We start from the raw sequence: 14,262 nt of genomic DNA on the forward strand, positions 1-14,262 counted from the left end.
AAATCTTGTCCAGAACAATTAATGAAGTCTGCCAGGTAAGCTGGTGTAGAGGATACTACTAGCTCCCATCCAGGAATTCTTTACCAGCTGAGATACCCAGTGCTCAAACCCGCTATATTTTAGCAGCTAAAAACCCACCTTTGCTCCCTTCTCATAAAACACTGCCCTCTGCTGAATAGAAGAAGCTTCATGCTTCCTCCCTGAGAAATCCATCAGTGCACTGATGGTACCAAATACTGGTTCTTTGACCTCAAAGGGAACCAACATTCTGGTGTTATCTGGGCTTTAATAGTTTTTCCAGGGGATCATTCTGAACCTCGTCTCCAGCTGAGACTAAGTTCTTTAAAAAAAAATATGTATATATATATATATATATTTCTTTTTGGCTGTGCTGGGTCTTTGTTGCTGCATAGGCTTTTCTCTAGTTGTGGCCAGTGAGGGCCACTCTATAGTTGTGATGTGTGGGCTTCTCGCTGTGTTGGCTTGACTTGTTGTGGAGAATGGGCTCTAGAGTGTGCAGGCTTCAGTAGTAGCAGCACAATAGTTTCAGTAGTTGTGGCTTCCAGATCCTAGAGCACTGGCTCAATAGCATTGGTACAAGCTTAATTTCTCCGAGGCATGTGCGATCTTCCTAGATCAGGGATTGAACCCATGTATCCTGCATTGACAGGCAGATTCTTTACCACTGAGTCACCAGGAAAGGCAACTGAGACTAGGTTCTTGTAGCGCTTTTCTCCTACTTTTATTGCTTCTTTCATTCCCTTTCTCCTGAAAGCATACTGTACTCTGGTTCTTGATGTTTTCCATGATGGTGTGAGTTAACAGTTATACCTATATACTGGAATTGAACAATTAAATAAATTAATGGCAGTTTGTGGGAGCCAAGTTCTCACTGTTCAAGGGAACAGTTACCTACAAGCAAGGTAAGACATCTAGAATGACCCTTGTAGTAATATGTTGAAGACATCAGTATGCACTAATGTTTAGGACAATATGCATACAGTGTGTGTGTGTGTGTGTATATATATATATATATATATATATATATATATATATATATATATAATAGATGTGTATACACATACAGTGGAGAAAGACAATGGCAACCCACTCCAGTACTCTTGCCTGGAAAATCCCATGGAAGGAGGAGCCTGGTGGGCTGCAGTCCATGGGGTCGCTAAGAGTTGGACACGACTGAGCGACTTCACTTTCACTTTTCACTTTCATGCATTGGAGAAGGAAATGGCAAGCCACTCCAGTGTTCTTGCCTGGAGAATCCCAGGGACGGGGGAGCCTGGTGGGCTGCCGTCTATGGGTTCGCACAGAGTTGGATACGACTGAAGCGACTTAGCAGTAACAGCAGCATACACATACAGACTTGTATGCATGCATATATTTCCTTGCAGTGTCAGCTGAAGAGGCCTAGAGGCAACAACTCTCCAGAGGCAACAAACATGCTCAGTACCCAGATTTTGGTTTTTAATACTCTTCTCCCATAGAAGGAACCAGGACTGCTTGAAGAAATGGCTGATTATACCACTGTTGAGGTAATATAAGATGTGCCCAGAGAAACTATTAATACCATAATGTAAGGAACTGCTCAAGCACACATGTGCAAATGCACACACACACACACACACACACACACACACAATAATCACAATATCACAAGAGCACAGAAGCTATTGAAAGAGCTAACTGTGGTCAAAGTTGGAGAAATTTGAACAACAAAATAGTCTTAAAATATAACTCAATATATAAATTAAGTATTCATGAGTCCATACTAATACAAATGAATGCCTTAATAAATTAATAAAAGAGGAAGAAGAGACAAAACTCCCAGGTAAAGGATTTCTAAATAGTTTAATGTATTCCACCCTTGTATACCTGTGGTGGATTCATGTTGATACATGGCAAAACCAATACAATATTGTAAAGTTAAAAAATAAAATTAAATTAAAAAAAAAGAAAAAGAAGTAAAAAAAAAAATGGAGTAGAATTGTTACGTCTTAAGTGAGCTTGGCATAGAGACTTTCAATGAACACAGTATGGAAAGGGGGGAAAGTGTAAGGCTACGATAGAGAAACCTGACAAACACTACCTCAGCCAGGTGATCAAGATCAGCATGAACAGTGATAAGTTATGTTGATCACATCACTAACCTTGGACTAGCAATGGATGTGAGCTGCTCTGGTCCACTTACATGGGAATATTTTTCAGTAGTAAATACCACAGTACTGCATAATCCATGGTGGTTGAGTTCCCAGATGCAGAACTGCTGTAAAGACGAAGAGTGGTTGCAGGACGACCCTAAGTATGTGTAGATTTGTGATTGCTGGGAGGGTCAGCAGTCCTAATCTTCACGGTGCTCAAAGGTCAACTGTATATACCCTTAATAAGCTATAATAGGCACCTTACCTCTTTTCTACCCAATACCCATACCCCCAGTCTCATCATGAGAAAAACTTAAGACAATGACAATAGAGGTACATTCTACAAAATATCTGATCAATAGCTCTCAGGACTGTCAAGATACTCAGAAAAAACAAACATCTGAGAAATTGTTAAAACCAAAAGAAGCCCAATGAGACATGACAATTAAATATATTGTGGCATCTTAAATGGAATCTTAGAAGAGAAAATCAACATTAGGTGAAATCTAAGGAAATATGAATAAAGAATGGACTTTAGTTATTAATATGCACTAATGTTTACTCATTAATTGATGTGTACAATCTATGCAATTTTTCTATGTCTGAAACTATTCTAAAATTAAAAAGTTATTTAAAAATTTTGCTTTGAAAGGAACCAGTATTGCCGTTGTGTGTGCATTAGTGGCTCAGTTGTGTCTGACTCTCTGCAACCCCATGGACAGTAGCCCATCAGGCTCCTCTGTCCATGGCATTTTCCAGGCAAGAATACTGCACTGGGTAGTCATTCCCTTCTCCACAGAATCTTCCCAACCCAAGGTTTGAACCCAGGTCTCCTGAATTGCAGGCAGATTGTTTACAGTCTGAGCCACCAGGAAAGCCCTATATATGTGTGTGTATATATATACACACACACATATGTACACACATATACATATATATATATGTATTTCTGTGTGTGTGTGTGTGTGTGTGTGTGTATGTGTTGGTTTAAAGTACTCTAAAAGCAAGTTAGTATCACAAAACAAAAAGCATATGAGATATAAGATTATATCTGCACAAACATTTCACTCTTTTTTTTTGGTAATTAGCTTTTTTCTGCTCATCTTTAGTTCTAAAATGTGTTGTTTTAGTATTTTATAATATCATAGATATATCATACATAAATGTTATAAACATTTAGTTATTGTTTCATAATATATGTTTTCTGCTTTTCTACAATCTTATTTTTGGATTTGTGAACACAAGAACTAATAAAATAATTCCACACGAGTATGATAACATATAGAGAATAATTACCTTTCAAAATGAAACAAGAACATCTTTAATTTTTAACTCTTTTCAATTTTAGGCTGACATTTCGATAACTTCCAGGCCTCTTTTTCCTTCCCATCTACACCTCTATAGACCCTGTCTAATCAGAAATTCATATCACTGCCATCAACTAGCCGAATTCAATTTTGATCTATTTATTGCACAAGCCAACATACAGACCCAGTATGTACAACCTCTAACTTGCTCCTGACATTCAAGAAAGAGAAATACTTTAATCTCAAAAAAAACAAAGTAAAAATAACATCTGAACATGCTTGCTAAATTCATGTGATATTTAAAAACAATCTTTAAATTAGTATTAGAGCAAAACTTTATATATCATTAAACCCAGACTTAAAACTTGAAGTCAATTTTAGATTTAAAATTATAATTCATAATAGATTTTTATCATGTATATATGCATGCTCTATCTTACAAAATTTAATGTTACTTAAGTAGCATATATATATATCTGTGCATAACCTATGTAAGTAAATACCACGCCTAATAAAAAATATTAAAAGGAAAACTTATTTTCTCTTAGCAAATATGATCTAACTGGATTCTAATTACTACCGCCTATTAGTAAATAAAGAATGCTTACATTCCATAGGCACGTCTGAATTTCACTAAGTCCATATATCATGCCTGGGTGCCAATGCAAACAAATATACATTAGGTTTTTACTAGAGAAAAAAAATTGTCTTAGAAAAAAGGTATCATGTTTTTTTTGAAACACCCTCTGTAGTTTGGCTAAATAATTATTACAATAGATGATCATCATTTTTAAGAATGCCCTCCCTTCTTATTAATTCCTTAATTAAAATAGTTAAAATGTTTCAATATCTAGTTTATATTACTCTTCTAAGTAACAATTTAATCCACTATGTGCTTTCCTTTGTTGTGGAGTCACTAAGTCGTGTTTTCCTTTAGTAAATGATAAATAGACCAACGTGCACATTCATGCTTGCACAAACGTCTGTATGGGTGTATGCTTCATATAAGATCTTTGTATTCATATGCAGGATTATGTAGTAAACCATACAGCCACAGGTTTCACTTGATAAACAGTCTTGCTTTCATTAAACTATACATAAACTGCTTATTTTCTATTTTATCAAAAATATCAAAGTAACCTATAGACTTACCATATTTATCTGATATATGGCCTATTTGAAAATGTTAATCATTGTAAACTTTGAAATTTTTGAATAAAAGTAGTTGCTATAGAAATGTGAAGTGTATTAACTTTACATCCACATAATATGTACATGTATCTCAGAAGCTAAAGATGGGGAAAGGAGCGAGTGTATATAGTATCCTTAAATAAACTTTGTGTATTAAAAAATCTAAAACTTTAACTATTGAAATACCAAAAGTTGTGTTCACATTCTATATTTATCCAAGTATAATTTTATTTTCTTACCTAAAAAATTGAAACACCATTGAAAAAATAGCAGATATTCCACAATTCTCTTTCTTCTAAAGTGTTTACTAGAATAAAACATAAATTTTGTGTGGGTGATTTTGGGTGAAGATTTTAATATTTAAAGTGAGCAGTTTATCATATATTCATGTGATTACTCATATACAATGACATTCAATATTCATTACTATCATTTCATTTGGCCACTGTATCAAAAATAAAGAAACTTAGGGGTCAAAAATTTCAAAATACATGTAAATAATACACATATACTTCTACGATTTTGATCTCCTACAATAATATAAAAATTATGTTACATAATTCTCAAATCATATGATAATTATGTGATAGGTGGGAGTTATTAAATACATTTTATTTGTATTTAGTATTTTATAAATTAACTATTCATGCCCAGTTCACTAAAATTGGTAAAATCAATTAATTGAGAGCATTACACATGCAAAAGTGTGTTCAATAATTACAAAATAAGAAGAAAATGTATAAACCCTGAACTACTACAAAACCTGAAAGTGACTATAGAAAAAAGACCAAATCAAAATCAACACTTTGTTGGCTGGATCTTTTCTTGCATTTCACAATAGTTTGTAGGCATAAAAACCAAATATGAAAATGAATTACTGTGTTTGTAAAATTATATTTAACTTTTATAAATTTGACTTAAGACCACAGACTCACACAGCTGAAGATAGTTTTACAAGAGTTGTTCGTATTTTTTTCATGTTTTCTTCTACCCACCTAGTCCAACTGATAACACAAATCACTAACATAAAGGAGTTTTTAGAAGATTTAAAGCCATATTTATATCTTCTAAATGGATAACATATGAAATCTATTTAATATTATATAGTAGTATTTACAAAATTTTCAGATAAAACACACAGATTGTGATTATGGCACATTTTCAGAAGGCCTAGAAGAGTAACCAAATTGTTTGGTTTATAAAATCTCACAAACAACTAGGATGATGCTTGAGAGTATCAATTTATAAAACTTTTATGGAAATAATTATTTCCTTAAAGAGAAAGCTACAACTACATTGAAATTTAAAAATTTTAAACTATACAACTCTCAAGGTTCTTTGTAAATTAATTTAGTTTCTAAATAATTTGAAAAACCTCAAATACAACATATGATTCCATCTAAATGTTAAAATTTGACATGAAGACTCCTAAAAATAACTTAAGCAGACCATTCTCAAAGGAAAGATAGATGTGACTTATTTATACAAGGAGAATGTGATCTCCATAAATCAGTCTTCTGAACCCTCTGAAGTTAAGTTCATTGCTAGAGAGATCAGATGAAGATTCTTGATCAACTTAGGGATCACAAATTTTTATAGAAAATGAAAATGATTCTTGAAGACCATAGGGTCACATTTGACTGACAATGTGAATCACATATACAATGGAAAATTTTCTAACAATATATAAATTACAAAGGTAAAAATAAACAGGTGAAATTAATTTTAGTATTTGAAATATGTTTTCTTGGGCTCCAAAAACACTGTGGACAGTGACTGCAGCCATGAAATTAAAAGACATTTGCTCCTGGAAAGAAAAGCTATGACAAACCTAGACATCGTGTTAATAAGCAGAGGCATTACTTTGCCAACAGAGGTCCATCTAGTCAAAACTATGGTTTTTCCTGCAGTCATGTATGGATGAGAGAGTTGGGCCATAGAGAAGGCTAAGTGCTATAGAACAGATGCTTTCAAACTGTGGTGTTGGAGAAGACTCCTGAGAGCTCCTTGGACTGCAAGGAGATCAAGCAAGTCAATCCTAAAGGAAATCGACCCTGAATATCCATTGGAAGGACTGATGCTGAAGCTGTAGCTCCAATAGTTTGACCCCCTGAGATGTAGAGCTGTCTCACTGGAAAAGACCCTGATGCTGGGAAAGATTGAAGGCAGGAGGAGAAGGGGACAACAGAGGATGAGATGGTTGGATGGGTTTGAGCAAAGTCCAGTAGATAGTGAAGGACAGGGAAGACTGGCATACTGCAGTTCATGGGCTCACAGAGAGTAGGCTCTCGTGTCAACAATGTCAACTCGTGTGTCAACTGACACAACTCTGAGTGTCAACAACACTTTGAAATATGTTAATGTGGAATTAATTTTAAAATTAATGACAAGGGCTTCCCTGATGGCTCAGTGATAAACAATCTGCCTGTCAATGCAGGAGACATGGGTTCCATCCCTAGTTCAGGAAGATTCCACATTCCACGGAGCAATAAACCCACACATTACAGCTACTGAGCCTGTGCTCTAGAGCCCAGGAGTCACAATTGCAGAAGCATGAATGCCTCAGAGCCATATTCTGCAGCAAGGAAAGCCACTGCAATAAGAAGCCTGTGCACCACAACTACAGAATAGCCCCCACTCACTGCAACTAGAGAAAAGTGTGCAGCATTGAAGGCCCAGAGCAGCCAACAATAAACACAAATAAATAATCTGAAAAAAAATTAATGATGAAGTATCTAGAATTATTTTGTTTTCAAATTTAGCATGCATTTTCTGTGTATTCATAACTAAATCTACCCTTCATAAGCAGTAAAGCACTATGATGCATCACAGCAACATTAATATCAAGAAGTTACATATTATAACATACAAATCTGGAACAATAATGGTTTCTGTTGCTTTGACTGACCTGCTGCTTTTTTGTTTAACACTTTAGATCATGCTATTTGAATGTCCCTGACTCCAACAAACCAGCCACTCTATGTCCTTTAAAGTCTTGGATAGCCCAGAGGAACCATCAATAACTCAGATCTTGTTTAATTTCATTATTGATTTACACTTGATTCTGCATACTCTTCACAAGCGATGTAGAAAACTTACTTTCCAAGCTGATATCCCAAATTCTTAAAACCATTGCTAAAGTCTCCAAACAACAGAACTATTGAGTCACTGTGAACATTATTTTGTCTTTAAAAACTGCTGCTTTCAAAGGGAGTTTTTCCCAGGAGATGAAAGAAAGCAAAAAAAAAAAAAAAAGCTTACAAAAGTTTAGTATAAAAAATTCTAAATATTTTACTCTGAAGATAATTATTTAAAATTGAAAACTATGAATGTTGGAAGAAAGAATTCAGGTAGCCCACAAATAGAAGACAGAATCTGAATATTGAAATGAATGCAATATGTGTATAAAAGATATACATTCTATTTGCCTAACATTAAAGATTCTATTTGTCAATATTGAATTTGACCGTCTAAAATTTCCTATTAATCCTGAATATTAAAATGTTGCCCTGTAATTACAATTCCATTGGGAAGATCCTAACCTGTGAGGATGCATTCCAAATTTGCTTCAGTGCTTCTGGAACATAAGATGACAGTCCATCACAATCTTTTGAGTACAATTTTCTATTTAAATGTTTTATTCACTGTAGCATTTCTTAAACATTACAGATAATAAAAAGAGGTTGAAAAACAAGCCCTTCCATTTTTCACTGTTTGGCTTTGGATTATAAAAAGTGTGTTTAACCTTTTATTTCCTAGAGCAGAAATTATATAAAGGTATGTGAGTTGTGTAATAACCACACTATGAGTGAGCTCTTTATGCCTCCAGGAAAGCACTCTGACATTCACTATTTAATGCTTTAAATTTGTGTTCTTATAAAGGTCAGAGAGAAAAGAAAAATTTCAAGGCATTAAGTATAGTAAATGGGCGGGAAAACTTTGTGATTTGTTGAATGATTGCTTTAAAAGAAATCTAATATTTTCTAAAAGAGTTGAACTATAAAAAATGTGTTGGTTTGTTATCATAATAAAAATGTCTTCCAGAAAGAGTTGATCCATAAGAAATCAATGTGACATATAAACCTACAATCAAAATTTTAATTACAGAGAAAACATTAGGCATCTCTTTAAAACCCTCTACTACCATTTCTGGGATCATAGTGTCAATTCCCAAATATATCTGAAGGATTTAATGTATTTTCCACTATTAATCTGGTACTTGCTCATGATGAAGCAAAAGCCAATATGCCAGACAACTTCTATTGGTATTTTTCAAAACCATTTTCTTTTAATAATTGCAATCTATTTTAGGCTTCAAAAAAATCAACAAATAAACCACTGAGAAAAAAAATAGAAAATATTTTCAGGTTTAATTGTTTATGAACATATGGTGCTGGTCCTTCAGGGAAAAACATTTTTAAGCAGTTATACTTTTTCTTAAAGCATGTTGTTAGATGAATTATGTGAGAAAATATGTCTTATTCTTAGGATAAGGAAAAGTATCATATTATACATCTAATAAAAAATAAAAGTTAGTAGTGATATTTGCTTGGGTAATTCAAATTGTCACAAAAGAAATTTTCTGCAAGAAATATATATACATTGAAAGCTTCCATACTAGCTTATAAGAGTACAGTACTCATGTTGTGATTTCTTAGTTGTTATTCTTTACTCACTAAGTTGTGTCTGACACTTTTGCAACCCCATGGACTGTAGACCAACAGGCTCCTCTGTCCATGAAATATTCCAGGCAAGAATATTGGAGTGTGTTACCATTCCCTTCTCCAGGGGATCTTCCCAACCCAGGGATTGAATCCATGCCTCCTGCATTGGCAGGTAGATTCTTTACTACTGAGCCACCAGGGAAACCTGATGCGATTCCTACTTTTCCTCTAAATCTTACCGTTTATCCAGATTTTAATGAAGAATAACTCATTGGTTTAACATAAGTTTCTAGTAGCTTTCCCCCTCCCCCTCTTTTTCCATTGAGAGATAGTTGATAAACTCACTTCCTGGTTATATTTTCCTCCCTCTACCTTTTTCCTCCAGTTGTTTTTCTAGGACATAATTGCCAAGTTAAACTTCCTAAAATGTGACTGTTCTTATTATCTTTCCCCATCCTACCCCTGATGGAATCCAACAGCCAAAAAATATATTTAGACCCCTTAACATTGGCATTAATGATCATCCATACTCTAATAATTAACCCCTCTCTATATTTTGTATTATCCCCTCCATAAATTGCTCATCTAGGCTATTGACTCACTTTACTTCCTCTGAAACCTCCACCTCTGCAACTTCTCTCCTCTTACTACTACTGAGAATTATCTTCTACTCATTTTCAATTATACAGATCCACATTTCCCTCCAAGGCATGATTCCTCTAAGTCCCAACATGTAAAATGTAACACTATCTCTCTTTTGACAGTTTATATGCTGCCATTTTTCACATTTTTAAATGTATCACTTAATATTTATATAGAGGTTGCAATCTCCTTGAAGACAGGGAGCATCTCTTATTCATCCATTAAGCCCTAGGATTCCAGTATAAGACTTGAATATACTTAGAGTTGAGTAACACTTAATAAACCAAAGTAATATATTGATAGTGCTTATAATCTTTCATTTTAAAACTATTTGCCTTTGAAGTTGAAAAACACCTTAGTTTTCTGGCTACTAACAATTTCCTCAGTTCTACCTAAATATACAAATGGCAGTCATATATTGCTGCTGCTGCTGCTAAGTCACTTCAGTCGTGTCCGACTCTGTGCAGCCGCATAGACGGCAGCCCACCAGGCTTCCCCGTCCCTGGGATTCTCCAGGCAAGAATACTGGAGTGGCTTTCCATTTCCTTCTCCAATGCATGCAAGTGAAAAGTGAAAGTGAAGTCGTTCAGTCGTGTCAGACTCTTTGCGACCCCATGGACTGCACCCTACCAGGCTCCTCCACCCATGGGATTTTCCAGGCAAGAGTACTGGAGTGGGGTGCTGTTGCCTTCTCCAGTCATATGCTAGTAGGTTTCATTTCTTCCTCAAAACAATGGAAACACAGCAATTCACCTGTGGGTTCCTTTTTACCTTTCATATTATTTACTGAACATTAATTCTGTAGAATATAAAACTATTCTATAACAAATATGTGTTTTAGTCATAAAAAGCATACTGACAAAGTTAAAAATAGTACTCAAAATCATTACTCATCTGAGAAATTCCAGTTAAATCATGACATATCAATACCTATTCACTGTAGTGGCTAAATTTTAAAAGTCTGAAAACAAGGAGCATTGATGGGAATCTAGAGTAAGGTGACTCTCATGCCACACTGGTGATGCTTGCAGTTCAAACAGTTCAGTCTCTTAGTTATGTCTGACTCTTTGTGCCCTGTCCATAACCAACCCCTGGAGCTTGCTCAATCTCATGTCCATAGAGTTGGTGGTGCCATCAATTATTATATTTTGGCAAGCAATTTGTCATTATTTAGTAATGTTTGGTCAGTTCAGTCACTCAGTCCTGTCCGAATCTTTGCAACCCCATGAACCGCAGCACACCTGGCCTCCCTGTCCATTACCAACTCCCACAGTCCACCCAAACCTATGTCCATTGTGTTAGTTGGTGATGCTATCCAACCGTCTCATCCTCTGTCTTCCCCTTCTTCTCCTGACCTCAATCTTTCCCAGCATCAGGGTCTTGTCAAATGAGTCAGCTGTTTGCATCAGGTGGCCAAAGTATTGGAGTTTCAGCTTCAACATCAGTCCTTCCAATGAACACCCAGGACTGATCTCCTTTAGATTGGACTGGTTGGATCTCCTTGCAGTCCAAGGGACTCTCAAGAGTCTTCTCCAGCACCACAGTTCAAAAGCATCAATTCTTCAGCGCTCAGCTTTCTTTATAGTTCAACTCTAACATCCATACATGGCCACTGAAAAAAACAGAGCCTTGACTAGACTGGCCTTTGTTGACAAAGTAATGTCTCTACTTTTTAATATGTTCTCTAGGTTGATTATCAGAGAAGGCAATGGCAACCTACTCCAGAACTCTTGCCTGGAAAATCCCATGGATGGAGGAGCCTAGTGAGCTGCAGTCCACGGGGTGCTAAGGGTCGGACACGACTCGGCAACTTCACTTTCATTTTTCACTTTCTTACATTGGAGAAGGAAATGGCAACCCACTCCAGTGTTCTTGCCTGGAGAATCCCAGGGAAGGGGGAGCCTGGTGGGCTACCTTCTATGGGGTCGCACAGAGTTGGACACAACTGAAGTGACTTAGCAGCAGTAGCAGTAACAGCTAGGTTGGTCATAACTTTCTTTCCAAGGAGTAAGCGTCTTTTAATTTCACGGCTGCAATCACCATCTGCAGTGATTTTGGAGCCCCCCAAAATAAAGTCAACTACTGTTTCCACTGTATCCCCATCTATTTGCCATGAAGTGATGGGACCGGATGACATGATCTTTGTTTTCTGAACGTAGACCTTTAAGCCAACTTTTTTACTCTCTTCTTTCACTTTCATCAAGAGGCTTTTTAGTTCTTCACTTTCTGCCATAAGGGTGGTGTCACCTGAATATCTGAGGTTGTTGATATTTCTCCCAGAAATCTTGATTCCAGCTTGTGCTTCATCCAGCCCAGTATTTCTCATGATGTCCTCTGCATATAAGTTAAATAAACAGGGTGACAATACACAGCCTTGACGTACTCCTTTTCCTATTTGGAGCCAGTCTGTTGTTTCGTGTCCAGTTCTAACTGTTGCTTCCTGACCTGCATACAGGTTTCTCAAAAGGCAGGTTAGGTGTTCTGGTAATCCCCTCTCTTGAAGAAGTTTCTACAGTTTATTGTGATCCACACAGTCAAAGGCTTTGGCAGAGTCAATAAAGCAGAAACAGATGTTTTTCTGGAACTCTCTTGCTTTTTCCATGATCCAGCAGATGTTGGCAATTTGATCTCTGGTTCCTCTGCTTTTTCTAAAACCAGCTTGAACATCTGGAAGTTCACGGTTCACATATTGCTGAAGCCTGGCTTGGAGAATTTTAAGCATCACTTTATTAGCATCTGAGATGAGTGCAATTGTGTGGTAGTTTAAGTTAATAATGTCAGCTAAATACATATCCTTTAACTCAGCAATTTCACTCCTAGGTATAAAACTCAAAGAAATGTATGCATTTCTACATCTGGATAGTGTAAAGGAATGCTATTCACTTTGTTCTAGACAAGTGAATGCTATTTACTTTGTTCTAGCCAACAGTTCAAATTGAGAACAACTGAAATATATACCTGCAGTAAACAACATAAGTTATGCTATAGCAATCCAATGAAATAGTGCATGACAATGACTATGAGTGAAATATTGCCATAAGATTATAGAATATATGATGTATAGAGTATGGCGTACAAGGTGCTTTGAAAAAAAAAGTGAAAGTGTTAGTCACTCAGTCCTACTCAGCTCTTGAAAGTGAGAGCTGCTCAGTCATGTCGGACTCTTTGTAACCCCATGGACTATACAATCCATGGAATTCTCTAGGCCAGAATACTGGAATGGGTAGCCTTTCCCTTCTCCAAGGAATCTTCCCAATCCATGGATCCAACCCAGGTTTTCCGCATTGCAGGCAGATTCTTTACCAGCTGAGCCACAAAAGAAGCCTAAGAATACACAAGTAGGTAGCCTATCCATTCTACAGTGGATCTTCCCCACCCAGTATTGAAGCAGGGTCTCCTGCACTGCAGGCGTATTCTTTACCAACTGAGCTATAGGGAATATCTTAGCGATATCATAGACTGTAGCCTGTCAGGCTTCTCTGTCCATGGAATTCTCCAGGCAAGAATACTGGAGTGCATTGTCATTCCCATTTCCAAGGCATCTTCTTGAACCAAGGATCTTGGATCCAAGATCCAAGAATCTGCAGGCAGATTCTTTACTGTCTGAGTCACCAGGGAAACTCATCACATGGTGGTGTAGAGTAGCTGAAAGGTACTAAATTAATTTTTTTTTCAAAATACATACATATGTATTAATACTTATAATATAAAGGCAAAACATCAGACTGTTCTCAGACTTCTCTAGAGTAAAGCCCAAATATGAAAAAGACTCAAGATACTTTTAGAGTTTAGAAAAATAAAATGATCCTAATGACTATATTTACTATATTTATTTTTAAAATAGCTATGTCTAAGAAAGATTACATTGAATACATTTTTTAAACAATATGATTTGATCATAAATTAAATAAATTTAAGTGACTAAAGGTCAGTTTTCATGCCAATCCTAAATAAAGGTAATGCCAAAGAATGTTCAAACTACCACACAACTGCATGCATTTCACACACTAGCAAAGTAATGCTCAAAATTCTCCAAGCTAGGATTCAATAGTACATGAACAGAGAACTTCCAGATGTTCAAGCTGGATTTAGAAAAGGCAGAGGAACCAGAGATCAATTTGCCAACATACCTTTTGATCATAGAAAAGCAAGAGAATTTCAGAAAAGCATCTACTTCTGCTTCATTGACTACACCAAAGCCTTGACTGTGTGGATCACAGCAAACTTGAAAATTCTTTAAAAGATGAGAATATCAGACCGCTTTACCTGCCTCCTGAGAAATCTGTATGCAGGTCAAAAGGCAAC

Source organism: Bos indicus, chromosome 2, assembly GCF_029378745.1.
Source record: "Bos indicus isolate NIAB-ARS_2022 breed Sahiwal x Tharparkar chromosome 2, NIAB-ARS_B.indTharparkar_mat_pri_1.0, whole genome shotgun sequence".
NCBI classification, from domain to species: Eukaryota; Metazoa; Chordata; class Mammalia; order Artiodactyla; family Bovidae; genus Bos; species Bos indicus.